Here is a 17137-nt window from a genome sequence, read left to right as displayed (position 1 = left end):
TGGCAGAACAAAAAGAATAGTGTGACAATTGATCAATAGATGGCGCTGTACGTGTCAGAATGCGTAAATGAAAACACCTGTCATGCGCACGACCCGTTGAAGTTGGTATAAACATGCCGAGTATGCGGGTTTTCCTCCTTTCGCGACTGCGACGTTCTCCATGACTGTCTCAATGCAGGATCGCGCTCTGCTCGTAAAGCTGTATTGCAAGAATTACTGTGCACACCTCGATCTGCAGAAGTTCCGGACACTGAAGGGTTTCAAAACGGCGTTGGTCCGATGACTGCCGTGGGTCTGGAGAAAATGATTCGGAAATTCAAAAAGACGGGTTCTTTTGGTGTGCAACCTGGTAGAGGGAGGAAACGAACTGATTCGACGTCAGTGGAAACAGTGGCCACAGCAATGCAGGAGGAGACGAGTGGTGGTGTGCAAACGTGTAGAGCACGGAGAATTTCCCGAACATTAGAACATACTCGTGAGCACGGTGCGTAAAATCCTACGAAACGTCCTTCTTTGCTATCCATTCAAAATTACTCACGTGCACGAGTTGCTTCCTGTTGTCCTGCCAGCAAGAGAGTGGACAATGATTGGCCGTGGAAGATTTTGTGGACCGACGAAGCCCACATCCAACTGACAGGATATGTCAATATACACAATTGTCGAATATGGGCAACGGAAAATCCACAAAGCAAATCGACCAGTACCACTTCATCCTGAAAAGGTCACTGTGTGATGCGGGTTCACGGTATCATTTATCATAGGGCCATATTTTTCCGAAGAGACAGGTGCTTCCGGTCCTGTTACCTGTACCGTCACTGGTAAGCGCTATGAGTGTCTTTTGCGCAACCACGTCATTTCAGCTCTTCAACAGCGTGGATGTGTGGATGGGATCATTTATATGATACATGGCGCACCTCCGCACACTGGAAATCCAGTTAAGCAGCTGCTGAAGCGCTATTTCGGAAATGCTAGAATTATCTGCTGCCATTTCCCTACAGCCTGGCCGTCCCGATCACCTGACCTTAATCCCTGTGACTTCTGGCTGTGTGGCTGTCTGGAAACTGTTGTGTTCAGTGTTGCGATTGCAAACTTAGCTGCACTGAAGGCAGTAAGTTTTACTAGAAAAGAAAAAAAATAAGGAAAAAACACGTAGCGTGAAGGTGTTATGTGGAATGTTGGATGTTTTATAATCATTTTTTTAACAAACTCTTGCTCTGTTTTATCTAAGTAATCCTTCAATGTATAAAATGTATCGCATAACAGGTAATTTTTAGCTGCCTTTTTAAATAATTGTATTTTTGGAATTTCTTTTATCTCTTTTGGTAATTTATTGTACAGTTTTATTCCTTGGTAGAAAATGCTTTTTTGAGTTTTATGTTTATTTTTTATTGGTAAATGTAAGTTGAGTCTAGCTCTTGTTCCTTGTTCATGGACAGAGATGTTTGTGCAGTAATTTCCAATATCATTTTTGATGTGTATAACTGACTGATAAATGTATTCGCACGGAGCAGTTAAAATCCCCAGTGTTTTGTACAGATCTTTACAATGAGCTCCATTACTATTTTTGGTTATGATTCTAATGGCTCTTTTCTGGAGTTTGAAAATTTTGTTCATATATTGTGCATTTGTTCCCCAAAAAAAGAATGCCATAGCTAAGAATTGAGTGTACATATGAATAGTATATAACTAAAAGACACTGCGTGTTACACACTGATGATAGGATTGTAAGGGCATAACATGCTGATGACATTCTGTTTTCAAGTATCTTTGTGTGTTCACACCACTTCAAGCATCGCTGATCCCGAGCGTGATGCCGCACGGCGCCAACTGTTCCACCACTGCACAGGAATGTTGTAGTTACCTTTGAACCAAATTTCTAACTTCTTCGTCGCAATGAGGAAAAATGACGGGGGGGGGGGGGGGGGGGAGGGGGGGTCGTTAAACGTGACGCTTTAATTCTTTTGAGTCAGCTACAGGTAGTTCACTGAAAGTCAGACACACACACACACACACACACACACACACACACACACATGCACGCACGCACACGCTTGTGTTCCAGTCACGAATGGCGCGCGGGAAGAGCGATTACTGGAAGTCTCCGACTGAGCTCGAATCTCTCTACTTTTACCTTCACGGTCTTTTCAAGAGAAACCCACAGGAGGAACATAGGAACATACGCTCTCGGAATTTCAAACCGAGCAAGGTGGCGCAGTAGTTAGCATACTGGACTCGCATTGGAAAGAACGACGGTTCATATCCGTGTCTGGCGATTCAGATTTAGATTTTTCGTGATTTTCTTAATTCGCTCCAGGAAATGCCGGGATGGTTTCGACGAAAACACACGACCTAATTCCTTCTGATTCAATCCGACCTGGACGTCAAAGGGACGTCAAACCCTAATCCACCATTTTCTCGATTTTTAACAATGAAGCACATCGTAATATACAACGCTTCTCTTGCAGCGTCGTCACTGGATCTGGGTGAGCATCATCACGACCCTTTCGTCCTTACTAAATGAACCTGTCATGAAACGCGCTGTTCTTGTTTAGATCTTTGGAAGAGCAATTCTCAAAGAATTGGTCAAAGAAGAGTTTTGTAAGCGACCTCCTTCGTGGGTGGACTACACACTTCCAGAGGATTCTTCCAACGAATCTCAGTGTGGCATCTGCGTTTCCTGCAATTGGTCTTGTGTTTTCGTTCCATTGTAAATCGCTCTCTACACTTGCCCCCAAATACACTACTGGCCATTAAAATTGCTACACCACGAAGATGACGTGCTACAGACGCGTAATTTAATCGACAGGAAGAAGATGTTGTGATATGCAAATGATTAGCTTTCCACAGCTTTCACACAAGATTGGCACCGGTGGCGACACCTACAACGTGCTGACATGAGGAAAGTTTCCAAATGATTTCTCATACACAAACAGCAGTTGACCGGCGTTGCATTGTGAAACGTTGTTCTGATGCCTCGTGTAAGGAGGAGAAATGCGTACAATCACGTTTCCGACTTTGATAAAGGTCGCATTGTACCCTATCGTGATTAGAGTTTACCGTATCGCGACATTGCTCCTCGCGTTGGTCGAGATCCAATGACTGTTAGCAGAATCGATGGGTTCAGGAGGATAATACGAAGCCTTGCTGGATCCCAACGGCCTCGTATCACTAGCAGTCGAGATGACAGGCATCTTATCCGCATGGCTGTGACGGATCGTGCAGCCACGCCTCGATCCCTGAGACAACAGATGGGGACGTTTGCAAGAAAACAACCATCTGCACGAACAGTTCGACGACGTTTGCAGCAGCATGGACTATCAGCTCGGAGACCATGGCTGCGGTTACCCTTGACGCTGCATCACAGACAGGAGCGCCTGCGATGGTGTACTCAACGACGAACCTGGGTGCACGAATGGCAAAACGTCAGTTTTTCGGATGAATCCAGGTCCTGTTTAGAGCATCATGATGGTCGCATCCGTGTTTGGCGACATCGCGGTGAGCGCACATTGGAAGCGTGTATTCGGCTTCGCCATACTGGCGTATCACACGTTTCGGTCACCTCTTGTTCGCACTGACGGCACTTTGAACAGTGGACGTTACATTTCAAATGTGTTACGACCCGTGGCTCTATCCTTCATTCGATCCCTGCGAAACCCTACATTTCAGCAGGATAACGCACGACCGCATGTTGCAGGTCCTGTACGGGCCTTTCTGGATACAGAAAATGTTCGACTGCTGCCCTGGCCAGCACATTCTCCAGATCTCTCACCAACTGAAAACGTCTGGTCAATGGTGGTCGAGCACCTGGCTCGTCACAATACGCCAGTCACTACTCTTGATGAACTGTGGGATCGTGTTGAAGCTACATGGGCATCCAAGCTCTATTTGACTCAATGCTCAGGCGTATCAAGGCCGTTATTACGGCCAGAGGTGGTTGTTCTCGGTACTGATTTCTCAGGATGTATGCACCAAAACAGCGTGAAAATGTAATGTCAGTTCTAGTATAATATATTTGTCCAATGAATACCCGTTTATCATCTGTATTTGTTCTTAGTGTAGCAATTCTAATGGCCAGTAGTGTATTTGATGGATGCGACTCCTTCCAGTGGTTGTTCTACAATCGTGTAATCATACTATTTTTTGTTTCTGTGTCTATTTATGATCGATACGTTACATTTGTTTACGTTGTGGGTCATCTGCCATTCCTTGCACCAGGCGTCGAATCTCTGCTTCCTGCGTCTTGCAACATGAGATTAGCATTAAGGAACAAACATTGTATCACGCGATCATGCGATGGCCCTGATCAGACAAACTTGTCATAATTCTCGGCAGTACCTTGCAGAGTATCCATGAGGCCCATGGAATGCAGCGATGTAGCTGCGCAAATCATCACCGAAGCCCTGTCATGTTTCGATCTTGGGGCGTAAATCCAAACCGAAGTTGAAAACAGTGTGAAAGAAGACAGATCCGACAAGACGACTTTCTTCTATTGCACCATAATGCAAGTTTTATGGCTTCAGCGCCACGCTGTCTTGGCTCCTAGAATGGCCTGACAAGGCTGCAGCATTTTAGCTGCTGCCAAAAACGAATTGCAGCACGTCACTCCACTTCGCCATTTTGATATGGCTCTTACAGCACCGTGCAGCACTAACATCGCATAGGGATGTCACTGTGTTCAAGACTGTAGACATGTACCCGTAAACAAATCAAAAATTCAATTACGCAACTTTATTTGTCAGAAGTAATAATTAAAACTTTAGGACTATCTTCCGTGTTAAAAGAAACGCGCTTCGACATTGTTTTACCGTATATTGCGTCGTTTAAAACTGAGTATCACTGCGACGAGCAGACAAAGAGCAACAATGCGAGCGGTGCCGGCGGGAGCGACAGCGGTGTCTCCATGGAGATGATGACGTCACGCCGCATCAGCTGCGATTGGGCCGCGCGGCTTTTGTTCGTGGCCGGTGTAGCGCGCGGTCAGCCAGCGGCAAGTGAAATTGAATCTGGCCGCCCCTCGCGGTATTCCAGGTTCCAGCAGCGGCACTCAACAGGGGCAGCGGCGCGGCTGCGGCACCACCGTTGTCGCCGGCGTGGGCGAGTTTCCGCTCCGTCTGGCTCATTCCCACTTAGTCTGACTGTTGGCGCATCCGCTACACGCGTTCATAGCGCGTGCCGACAGCACTGCATAGGGTTTCACTCATTGTTAGGTCTGTTTATCACTCATTCGCTCTGCGCCGACATTCCGCAAGCCGCTGTGCGCAAATGGTGGCGGTGGTAGTGGTCGTGCAGGGGGTGGGGACCGGGAGGGGAGAGCTTCGGGTAGCACTTCTGCTCCGTTTCCAAATACTGCGCGGGGAGAACGACTCGGTAAGAATTCGTTTGAGCTAAAATATGTTACCTGACTCTTTTCGGAGTTTTAGTATGACAGGCAGTCAAATGAAAGCCCAACACACGCCACATCGGGAACAAGGAATGTTTCCATTCAAAAATAATTACTACAAGCTTTAAGACACTTATCTCTCTGGGCGACGACACAATCAATTCCTGTTTCGTAGAAGGCGCTTGGCCGTTGGCGGACCCACAACCGCACTGACGTCTGCGCTTCCTCCTCTGACTAAAACCGATGTCTACGCATGTCTTTCTTCAGGTCGTCAAAATTGTGAAAACCACACAGTGAAAGACACAATCTGTACGGAGGATGTTGCAGCGCTCTCCAAACACATAATTGAATTTTAGCCTTCGTCTGACTGACAGTGTGACGACGGGCCGTATCGTGCAACAGGATGATTCCATCCGATAGCATTCCGACAGCCCGAGGGCAGACGCAAAAGCCAGCAGTGGAAATAACCATCTCTCGCGCCAAAGAAATCCAAAGCTGTTCACGCCAGTTCCGGTATGGACAAGATCACCGTCTTTTTCGACTGCAGAGGCCATCGGCTCGTCCAATTACTCGGGCACCGAACCACACTCAACGTGCAGACTGGACGCTGTTGGACAGAATTATCCTTGCAAGATAACGCCTGCCGCCACGCTGCCAATCGGACGAAGGCTGCGCTTCGGTGATTTGGTTGGGAAACACTGCAACATTCTCTACACTGCCAAGATCTTTCACCGTGTAATTTTCACATCTCTGGCGACCCGAAAGGGGACAAGTTTGGTCGTCGGTTTCAGTCGGACGAGGAAGTGCAAAAGTGGGTGAGGTTGTGAATCTGTCAGTGGCCGACAGCGTTCTACTAAACAGGAATGAACCGTCTCGTTCCCAGTGGGGTACATGTCTTATCGCGTCTGATGATTACTTTTATGGAAACACGCCGTTGTCTCGTTGTGGCGGATGTTCGGTTTTCATCCAACTGCCCCTTACATTTAAACTATCGATGATGTGCAACGTCTCTTTTGTAGCGTCTGCGTCTAGAATTTGAAGATACTCACCAGAACCCTCTGTCGTGGATGAATAACATTTCCTTACGATTCTCCAATGAATCTCAATCTGGCATCTGCTTTTCCTATAACTAGTATTAAGTTGTCTTTCGATTTTAGTTCGCTCCAGTCGGACACTAGTAACTAAAGGGTAGTTCAACAAGGTCATCCGATTTCACAGGAATATATGAAATACTAACTTACGCATCGAAACTGAAAGTTTAGCTTGGCACCAGTTGTAAGTTGCCGAGATGGCGATAATACGGCAACAAAAGGCATTTTGAGTTCTCAGTGACAACAAGAGCAATTCATTTACAACTGTGCAGCCAGATTTCACTGGTCAACGAAATTTAAGTTTTTTAATGTTGAAAGAAGTATAGGGACGCAAGGATGACTGCGTAAATTATCTAGGCATCGTAGTTCTGACTTCCATATCGTGCCTGTAAGATGATAAGATCCTTAAAAGTAGAACTGAGAGAGAAACTGAGGAAGTGGAACAAAGTGACTTTCGGACAGGAAGGTCTTGTGCCGACAATGTCTGCAGCAGCAGACAGGTGACTGACAAGAGAATGGCACTTAATTTGGAGACACACGTGGTTTTGTAGACTTACAGAAGGCCTATGACAGTGTACCACTTCCTACGATGTCGGAAGCTATGAATAACCAGAACATTCATAAATGTTGTATGCAAGCCATTGGAAAGCTGTAGTCAGATAATACTTGTGCTAAAGTTGGAAAGTTGATATCACAGAAATTTAAGGTTAGCGAAGGATTGTGACAACGATGCTACTTAGCACCTACCCCTTTTAAATTTATTTGAACGAAGCACTGAGAAATTGGAAAAGGAAGTGGAACAACATGACAATCAGAGTAGGTAATGACATCCTGTGGTCTCTAAATTTCGTTGATGATCACGGCGCCTTCGCCGAGGAAGAAGATCATGCGTCTTATACGTTAAGAAAGCTTAAAGAAGAATATGAGCAGTGGTACATGAAAATTAACTTTACAAAGATTGAATATTTGGTTGTCGGAGGCATAGGAAGGGATCTCGTTATAGATGATAGATCTATAGCAAAGCGAAGCAGATCATATAAATATTTAGGGACAATCTTTTCGAATAAAGGTGGAAGCAACGAGGAAATAAAGTACAGAATACGAAAGGGAAAGGTGTCAGTTAAGTAGCTATATTCCATTATTTGCAATAAAACTACGTCAAAAATTTTTGAAAAGGAGTTTATACGAAACCATAGTTGAGAGCATCGCTCTGTATAGTGCTGAAGTGTGGGAAGTCTTCGGGGTCAATGAGAGAAAATTAAAGGCAACGGAGATGGAGTTTTGGAGACGAAGCTGTGAAGTAGCAAGAAGAGACGAAATAAGAAATGAAGTGTTACGAGAACAGACAGGAGTTACAAAATATGTCGTAGACACTATTCAAAATAAACGGCTAACATGGTATGGACATCTTAGAAGACTGCCAGAGGAAAGATGGCCTTCTAAAATATGGTACTGAAGACCTCCACGACATAGAAAAAGAGTACGGCCACGTTAGACTGAGGCGTGCGATGTAGGAGATGACATGCAGAAGAGGCGGCAAGACAGAAGGAGATGGAAACGTGGATGCGAGAGACGCCGCATGGTGTAGCAAACTCGCAGAAAGAAGCATAAGAAGAAGAAACGAGCTTTTTCAGGCGATTTCAAATATTTTTTACACAACTTTTCCCTCACCTATAGTTTATGAGCAATTACATTTTTCCTAGCTAAAATGTATGTGACCTAATTTTCGACTATGCTTTGCTCGAAGAACATATCTCTCGAATGTCCAACAGTAGTGGTGCTAACATATTTGGAGTTCATTTTCCTTTTTTTTTTTTTTCATTTCAGAAACGCTCATCATGCTAGTCCCAGGCAACGCCGAGGTTCTCAGAGAAAAAAATCAAGATTGGATTTCAAAGTATGTATTTGAACGACATGTAGGCCTCAGTCAGCTTACTGACCGATTCTCTGTAGCGTTCAGAGCTGTAGTTTCCTAGAAAGTTCGTGACGATGTTTTTGAAACATAACCATAAAGCTGATTCGTCAATATTTAACAAGCTGTTAAAGTGTGCAACTTCCGTCAGTTCCCTAATCTGAGGGCCAATAAATATTCCCTCTTTTCATTTCGCTTCGCTGACATGTGGGAGCTTCGTTTTCAGGAAGAGATCAACTGTTTACACAAAATACTTAATCAAACCTAGTGTGATATCTAATAGGGACAATAATATTTTGTCAGCTCTTACAAGTAATTGGTGAATAACATTCCCTATCCTGCACTGATTGACTTTATCTTTAGCAGGCTTTCCTTAGTATAATGACTGCTTCCATTTCTGCAATCCCACGTGCGCAACAAGCAGAAAAATGTGGTATAGCCAAGTTGCAATCCAAGTAGAACAGTTACCACTTTAAAATCAGCACATTTCTGCCACGAATATTCACCATATCGGATACTGAATGGCAATATATGCACGTTCATGTAACTTTCCTTCATACCAACTGCGTGAGCTATAGGAACGGATGGAAACTTATTTCCATGAAGTAGCAAGACCCCTTTCCAGCTGGTTCTCGAGGGGTCAATGAACAGGTTTACGTTCAACAGGGAGGGTCTCCATCAAAAAGCCGACATTATTGCAGAAAACTGGGTCCTTCTGTTTAGAAAATAAATGCTCAAGTTCCTTTTATTGATGACGGAAAGAACTCAGATTTGGCGGCACCGTGCAGGTGGTGCCATCCTTTCAATCCTGAAGCAGGAAACTCGGGATCTCGACCAACTCATCTTGACTAATGTCATCGACACTTTCAGAATCGACAGTCACATTTTCGTCGCATGCTGGAGTTGGTATGGGAAGGCCTTGTCCAAGAGGCACTTATCGAAATGCTGGTTCTAATGACGGATATTTAACAACATGTTTGGTTTTGAAAAGATAACGTTGCAAAGCGATATGTGACGGAAGGAGCATGTGATAAGTGTGGTAGGGAAGGCGCATGGTCGATTTCTCTTTAGTGGGAGAATTTTAGGAAAGGCTGGTCCACCTGTAAAGGAAACAGGATGCTGGTGCGACCTAATCTTGAGTACTGCTGTAGTGTTTGGGATCCGTTCCAGGTCATCTACATCTATATGGGTACTCTGCAAATCACATTTAAGTGCCTGGCAGAGGGTTCATCGAACCACCTTCACAATTCTCTATTATTCCAATCTCGTATAGCGCGCGGAAAGAATGAACACCTATATCTTTCCGTACGAACTCTGATTTCCCTATTTTATCGTGGTGATGGTTCCTCCCTATGTAGGTCGGTGTCAACAAAATATTTTCGCATTCGGAGGAGTAGAAATTTCGTGAGAAGATTCCGTCGCAAAGAAAAACGTCATTGTTTTAATGATGTCCATCCCAAATCATGTATCATTTCTGTGACACTCTCTCCCATATTTCGCGATAATACAAAACGTGCTGCCTTTCTTTGAACTTTTTCGATGTCCTCCGTCAGTCCTATCTGGTAAGGATCCCACACCGCGCAGCAGTATTCTAAAAGAGGACGGACAAGCGTAGTTTAGGCAGTCTCCTTCGTAGGTCTGTTACATTTTCTGCCAATAAAACGCAGCCTTTGGCTAGCCTTCCCCACAACATTTTCTGTGTGGTCTTCCCAATTGAAGTTGTTCGTAATTGTAATACCTAGGTACTTAGTTGAATTTACGGCTTTTAGATTAGACTGATTTATCGTGTAACCGAAGTTTAAGGAGTTCCTTTTACCACTCAGGTGGATGACCTCACACTTTTCGTTATTTAGGGTTAACTGCCACTTTTCGCACCATTCAGTTATCTTTTCTAAATCGTTTTGCAGTTTGTTTTGATCTTCTGATGACTTTATTAGTCGATAAACGACAGCGTCATCTGCAAACAACCGAAGACGGCTCCTCAGATTGTCTCCCAACTCGTTTATATAGATAAGGACAGCGAAGGGCCTATAATACTACCCTGGGGAACGCCAGAAATCACTTCTGTTTTACTCGATGACTTTCCGTCAATTACTACGAACTGTGACCTCTCTGACAGGAAATCACAAATCCAGTCACATAACAGAGACGATATTCCATTAGCACGCAATTTCATTACGAGACGCTTGTGTGGTAGTGTCAAAAGCTTTCCGGAAATCGAGAAACACGGAATCGATCTGAAATCCATTGTCAGTAACACACAACTCTTCATGTGGATAAAGAGCTAGTTGTGTTTCACAGGAATGATGTATTATAAACCTATGTTGACTGTGTGTCAATAGGTCGGATCGAAGGCAGACAACGAAGCAATTCAGAGGCGGGTTGCCAGATCTGTTACTGGTAGGTTCGAACAACACGTAAGCGTTACGGAGATGGTTCGGGAACTGAAATGCGAATCCCTGGAGGAAAGACGACACTAGTGAGAAAATTTAGAGAACCGGCATTCGTAGCTGACTGCCGGACAATTCTACTGCCCCAATATAAATTTCTCGTAAGGACCACGAACGTAAGAGACTAGAAATTAGGGCTCATACGGAGGCATACAGACAGTCGTTTTTCACTCGCTCTGTTTCCGAGTGGAACAGCAAAGGAAATGACTAGTAGTGGTGCAGGGTACCCTCCGCCACGCACCGTACGGTGGCTTGCAGTGGATCTATGTAGATGGAGATGTAGCTATAAGTTCTTTATTTGTAGGCACGACCAGTTTCGCAGCATTTTAGCTGCATCATGAGATGCAGTCTGCACACATTGATAGACAAAGACTCATGTAAGCTAGCAAGAACGCGTTACTTAAATGAAAAAGAATATACAGGGTGAATATACCCACAAAATCAAGTAATGTTCAGATCGCAAAGAGATATTGGAATGACGCAGCGTTCATAATCAGCAAATTTTCGATAAGTAGAGGACGTCAAAAATAAAATCACATCGGACGCTGCCGTGATACACTACTGGCCATTAAAATTGCTACACCACGAAGATGACGTGCTACAGACGCGAAATTTAACCGCCAGGAATAAGATACTGTGATATGCAAATGATTAGCTTTTCAGAGCAATCACACAAGGTTGGCGCCGCTGGCGACACCTACAACGTGCTGACATGAGGAAAGTTTCCAACCGATTTCTCATACACAAACAGCAGTTGACCGGCGTTGCCTGGTGAAACGTTGTTGTGATGCCTCGTGTAAGGAGGAGAAATGCGTACCATCACGTTTCCGACTTTGATAAAGGTCGGATTGTAGCCTATCACGATTGCTGTTTATCGTATCGAGAGATCCAATGACTGGTAGCAGAATATGGAGTCGGCGGGTTCAGGAGGGTAATACGGAACGCCGTACTGGATACCAATCGCCTCGTATGACCAGCACTCGAGATGACAGGCATCTTATCCGCATGGCTGTAACGGATTGTGCAGCCACGTGTCGATCCCTGAGTCAACAGATGTGGACGTTTGCAAGACAACAACCATCTGCACGTACAGTTCGACGACGTTTGCAGCAGCATGGACTATCAACTCGGAGACCATGGCTGCGGTTACCCTTGACGCTGCATCACAGACAGGAGCGCCTGCGATGGTGTACTCAACGACGAACCTGGGTGCACGAATGGCAAAACGTCATTTATTCGGATGAGTCCAGGTTCTGTTTACAGCATCATGATGGTCGCATCCATGTTTGGCGACATCGCGGTGAACGCACATTGGAAGCTTGTATTCGTCATCGCCATACTGGCTTATCACCCGGCGTGATGGTATGGGGTGCCATTGGTTACACGTCTCGGTCACCTCTTGTTCGCATTGACGGCACTGTGAACAGTGGGCGTTACATTTTAGTTGTCTACCCTTCATTCGATCCCTGCGAAACCCTACATTTCAGCAGGATAATGCACGACCGCATGTTGCAGGTCCTGTACGGGCCTTTCTGGATACAGAAAATGTTAGACTGCTGCCCTGGCCAGCACATTCTCCAGATCTCTCACCAATTGAAAACGTCTGGTCAATGGTGGCCGAGCAACTGGCTCGTCACAATACGCCAGTCACTACCCATGAGGAACTGTGGTATCGTGTTGAAGCTGCATGGGCAGCTGTACCTGTACACGCCATCCAAGCTCTGTTTGCCTCAATGCCCAGGCGTATCAAAGTCGTTATTACGGCCAGAGGTGGTTGTTCTGGGTACTGATTTCTCAGGATCTATGCACCCAAATTGCGTGAAAATGTAAGCACATGTCAGTTCTAGTATAATATATTTGTCCAATGAATGCCCGTTTATCATCTGCATTTCTTCTTGGTGTAGCAATTTTAATGGCCAGTAGTGTAGATGTAGATGTAGCTGTAAGTTATTTGTAGGCACGACCAGTTTCGTAGCATTTTAGCTGCATCATCAGATGCAGTCTGTACACGTTGATAGACAAAGACTCATGTAAGGTAGGAAGAACGCGTTACTTAAATGAAAAAGTATATACAGCGTAAATGTACCCACAAAATCAAGTAATGTTCAAATCGCAAAAAGATACTGGAATGACGCTGCGTTGATAATCAGCAAATTTTCGATAAGTAGAGGACGTCAAAAATAAAATCACATCGAACGCTCCCGTGATATCTAGAAAGTAGGAAACTAAAAAAAAGAAATTCCTAATAAGGGACGACCAGGTGGATAAAACACTAATAAATTCCACTCACAATGAGTAAAAGTATTTGGTGAACTAGCAGAGTCCCCAGATGTCGAAATGGTGATCAAAGCACAGACCACATATGATCATGTACAGAATAATGTAAAAATCGATCAGCTTACGGTCACCCACTTACCTAAAACAAGTTAAAGGTAAAGACCCAATTCTTCTGCCTGAAATTGTAGTTAATTTCCTCCCCCAAAAAAGTATTTTAAGGCAAAGCACGCAAGTGACACGAGGTAAACAACCAGACCGAATACCATGTCGTTCTCAAACAGCTCAATCGGCAGAAAGCAACGCATCGCGCGGGCAGATGGTAGGAGGCTGAACTTGGCAACAGCAAAGGTGCGCACGGGATTGTGTACTGAACACGCAGCATGTCAGGACACAACTGCGGAAGTGCCACACAGTGACATCGAGAGAGCGGGGTCGTACGGGAGTGCTCCTTACGTGAGCCTTTGCCCACCACTTTGTACAGATTGCAGTTGATGATGCAGCTAAAATGCTGTGAAACCGGTCGCGCCTATAAGTCAAGGACTTAAGCTAAAGCGGTCTTATCTTCTCAAAATAATACATCCAGGCAGTGCCTGCTCTGACCTCAAAGTCTATACGTTTGGACTTCGAACTAATTCTAAATATGTTTCTCAAGCAGAAGCAGCACTCTGTTACATTGCCCTTGGGTTCCCGCCGTATCACAGGAACTTCAAAAAGGCGTACGGCGGGACGCTTTAGGCAGCCAGCTAATACTTTCACATATTTGGCATACCGTGTTTAGCACCCTACAGTGATAAACATAAAAACAGGTTTTTTAACATCTAAAGAAATCGTGGGTGACTGGTCATCTCTGACTTCATATTTGGATCTGTGAGTTGCAGATATCAGAGTATCGGCTGAAATTATTTATTTAATGTTTTCACTGTTGACCAGCTGACTGCATCGGCCGCAAGGGGCGTACTTGTCTCTCATTGCACGACTGGCCTGCAAGGCCGCCTGATCTCACAGTAGGTGATTTTTTAAAACTTTTGCAGGGTTGTGACTGATTGCATCTATGTACCTCTCCTACAACGACTCTCTGTGTGAGCTACGACGCACCGTAGCAACAGCCATGAATGCATCAACTCCAGACGTGGTTGAAAAAGTATGGTACAAGTTTGATTGTTGTCTGGTGGGATTACTACGAAGCAAAGTTTTCGTATACGTGGTGATTCACCAACTGAATCAGTATAATTATTTTCACGGTCAGAAAGTAAGATTATGTGAACGGAAAGAACATTTCATTTATTCATTGCGCAGCAAATAACATGCAGTGGAAACAGTAATTTATTTCAGGTCTAGTTTGTGCTGTTAAGTATCTTTGCAGAGTTTCTTAACGAAGGACGAATTTCTGCTGCATCAGAAAAGTTGTTCAGTCAGTTAAAACGCTCGAGTAGCACTTTTCCGAGACGCTGCGAACTTTTGAAAAACGTCGCATTGCTTCAGCTACCAGCGAGAAAGAGGCGGAGAATTTTATTGCGAAATTCCCTGCATCTGTCGGCGTGGGCCGTTTAACGCGGAGGAAGGAAATGGAAAAAGTTGTGAGCGAGTTGACGGACCTTTATCTTTCGCTCGTTACCCACTTCTGCTCCTGACGCGTCGGCTTAATGGCCGACACTTTCTGCCATGAATATTTTAGCCCGTGTTTTGGCAGCTGGCTTTTCCTAAAGCGTAGACGACTCCCAAAGTAAAGGCCAGAACTGGCTTATAACATACAGCTGAAATCCTATGCAAATCTGTTTATTTTCGGACAGAAATATAATTTTAAAATTCTGAGTACGGCACAGGAATGTTAGGAATGTCGGTACGATGTAATAACCAAAGAACAAGTACACAGTTGGATATTACGCTGGGAGACTACGTTTCCAACATATGCTACAAGCACTCTTGCACATGGTTTTTGAAACGTGATATACTAATTAATCATCTGTTGAAAAAGCGGTCGTCTTCAGTTCGATACTGGAATACCCGAATGCAAAATATTTTGGAAGTCGGTCAGTCCCATACTTCTCAAATTTTGCATTTCTGTCCAAGGCAAGCAATAGTGGTTTTCCGTTGCATTTCTCTGATCTAATGTGAAGCGTCAAGTTGTAACATGGGCACACGGGTCAAAAAGTTGGTCATCCTGCACTACCACACCTAAACTGACTACCACAATTATCGTATCCTAGACTTCCTGAATGAAAAGAGCTTGACCCTGTCAGTGGACGATATAAACGCTGATAGACCAGCAATATCTCATGTTGTTATTCTACCAAGTATCAGACGGTGGGAAGGCATGGAATACGACCTTACTTTCAGGGAGCCACTGATTTGAATGGATACTGGGGGAAAGTGGTAGAAATTGAAACGTAGCGGCCGGGGTGGCCGAGCGGTTCTAGGCGCTACAGTCTGGAAACGCGCGACCGCTACGGTCGCACGTTCGAATCCTGCCGCGGGCCAGGATGTGTGTGATGTCCTTAGGATAGTTAGGTTTAAGTAGTTCTAAGTTCTAGGGGCTGATGACCTCAGAAGTTAAGTCCCATAGTTCTCAGAACCTTTTGAACCATATGAAACGCAAATAAAAGCTTTAGAAACTAGCAAAAAGAGATGTATTCTGAAATTAGCACAGAATAACTTACTGTTAACCGAGGGCAGCCTCCACTGACACATTCACAAAATGACATATAGAAATAGCATTTACCTATACCTACCCAAATTGAACTTAGAACAGTTCGGTGTGAGAATCCTGAACCATGAGGACTGGTTTTCGGTGACAAGAGAGGGAGATGGCAGAATTACCCGTGGGTGGCGCTGCTGTGTTTCCGTAGTCTCGCGAAATACTCGCTATTGCCAAACGACCGAAACGGCTATAGATTCCGGACATCATTATCAGACTGTGCCCTAAGTCACGGACCGTTCAGCTGTATCGTCGCACGTCGCAGCATACCTATCGACAATACGCGGTCGCAGGCGAGACGGCAACTGGTGGACCTTCAAAGACGACGTTCCAGAATGGGCTGAGCGGAGACGCTCAGCGGTTTTGATAGCTGGTCGGCACCTCACACTAGAGTGCCTACGTCTGAATGAAGTAGTGCCGCTGCCAACTTACTGGGTGGTCAAGCGGCTAGCTGTCGCCTGCTGGATGGCCGCTTCCTTTTTGCACCAGAGGTTTCCTAACCTGGCGCAACCCCGGCTGTTGGGACGGCGGGCATTTTTGTGTTCGTGCGCGCCTCGAGGCAAAGACGATTTTTACAGATTTCGGTTCCTATGTATGCAGGGAACTGTTGTTACAAGGTTTCTTTCTTTCTTTTCTGTAATTATTTAGATGCTTTAATTCGCGGTTCAGTCTTTAGACACTTCGAAATAAAACTGCCTTGCAAATTATGGGTAGAGCAGTGGTTTTTTCGTCATCAAAAGGTCCCAAATGTGTCACCTGATTTCTTGTTCTGTAATTACTTCTCGACTCATCCTTTGTTTCCGGCCTTGCACCGCCGTGCACGAGCTCGTCCCGGGAGCTGTTAGGCTAGAACCGTGTAGCACTGCTCCTAACCTTGATAATGACCTCACTTCGGCGAGCAAGTCCACAAGTGTCTCTGAGTACTCCATATCCGGCTGAGTCCACTCCAGTCGTTGATGATTACATGCCGTAGACCCACCATTTTAGGGAGGGGGAGCCATGATTGCTACGTTTCACTCGCTGCTTCAAATAATCCATGACGTATTATATGGGACATGCTGTGCCTCTTTCTTTTCTAATTAGGTACACATAAACACATTAATTTATTTTTTATTTATTCGAATAACCTTTCTAGAGGGTACGATAAATCTGGTTTCGTTTCTTTGTATTTAATTTTCATTGCTCCCAGACTTCCTTCATCCTTCGAGAGTGTCGTTCCGTTTCTTCTTGGGTCTTTGCAGACCTCTTTCTCTCTGAAACCCTGCCTTTTGTGTTGCTTCTCTAAGAAGTACTCTGTAAAATAAATGTCGTGTGACTAGGCCTTCGCCTCGG

At 44.9% G+C, this 17137-nt stretch overlaps 1 protein-coding gene across 2 annotated transcripts in view; it reads right to left on the bottom strand.

Annotated features, from left to right (window-relative positions):
- The window catches only part of LOC126236416 (extracellular sulfatase SULF-1 homolog), a 799264-nt gene that overhangs the window by 171874 nt on the left and 610253 nt on the right, over positions 1-17137 (bottom strand). The window lies entirely within an intron of this gene.

The sequence above is a fragment of the Schistocerca nitens genome, chromosome 2, assembly GCF_023898315.1.
Source record: "Schistocerca nitens isolate TAMUIC-IGC-003100 chromosome 2, iqSchNite1.1, whole genome shotgun sequence".
Taxonomy (NCBI): domain Eukaryota; kingdom Metazoa; phylum Arthropoda; class Insecta; order Orthoptera; family Acrididae; genus Schistocerca; species Schistocerca nitens.
This window is presented reverse-complemented; position numbering and strand designations above follow the sequence as displayed.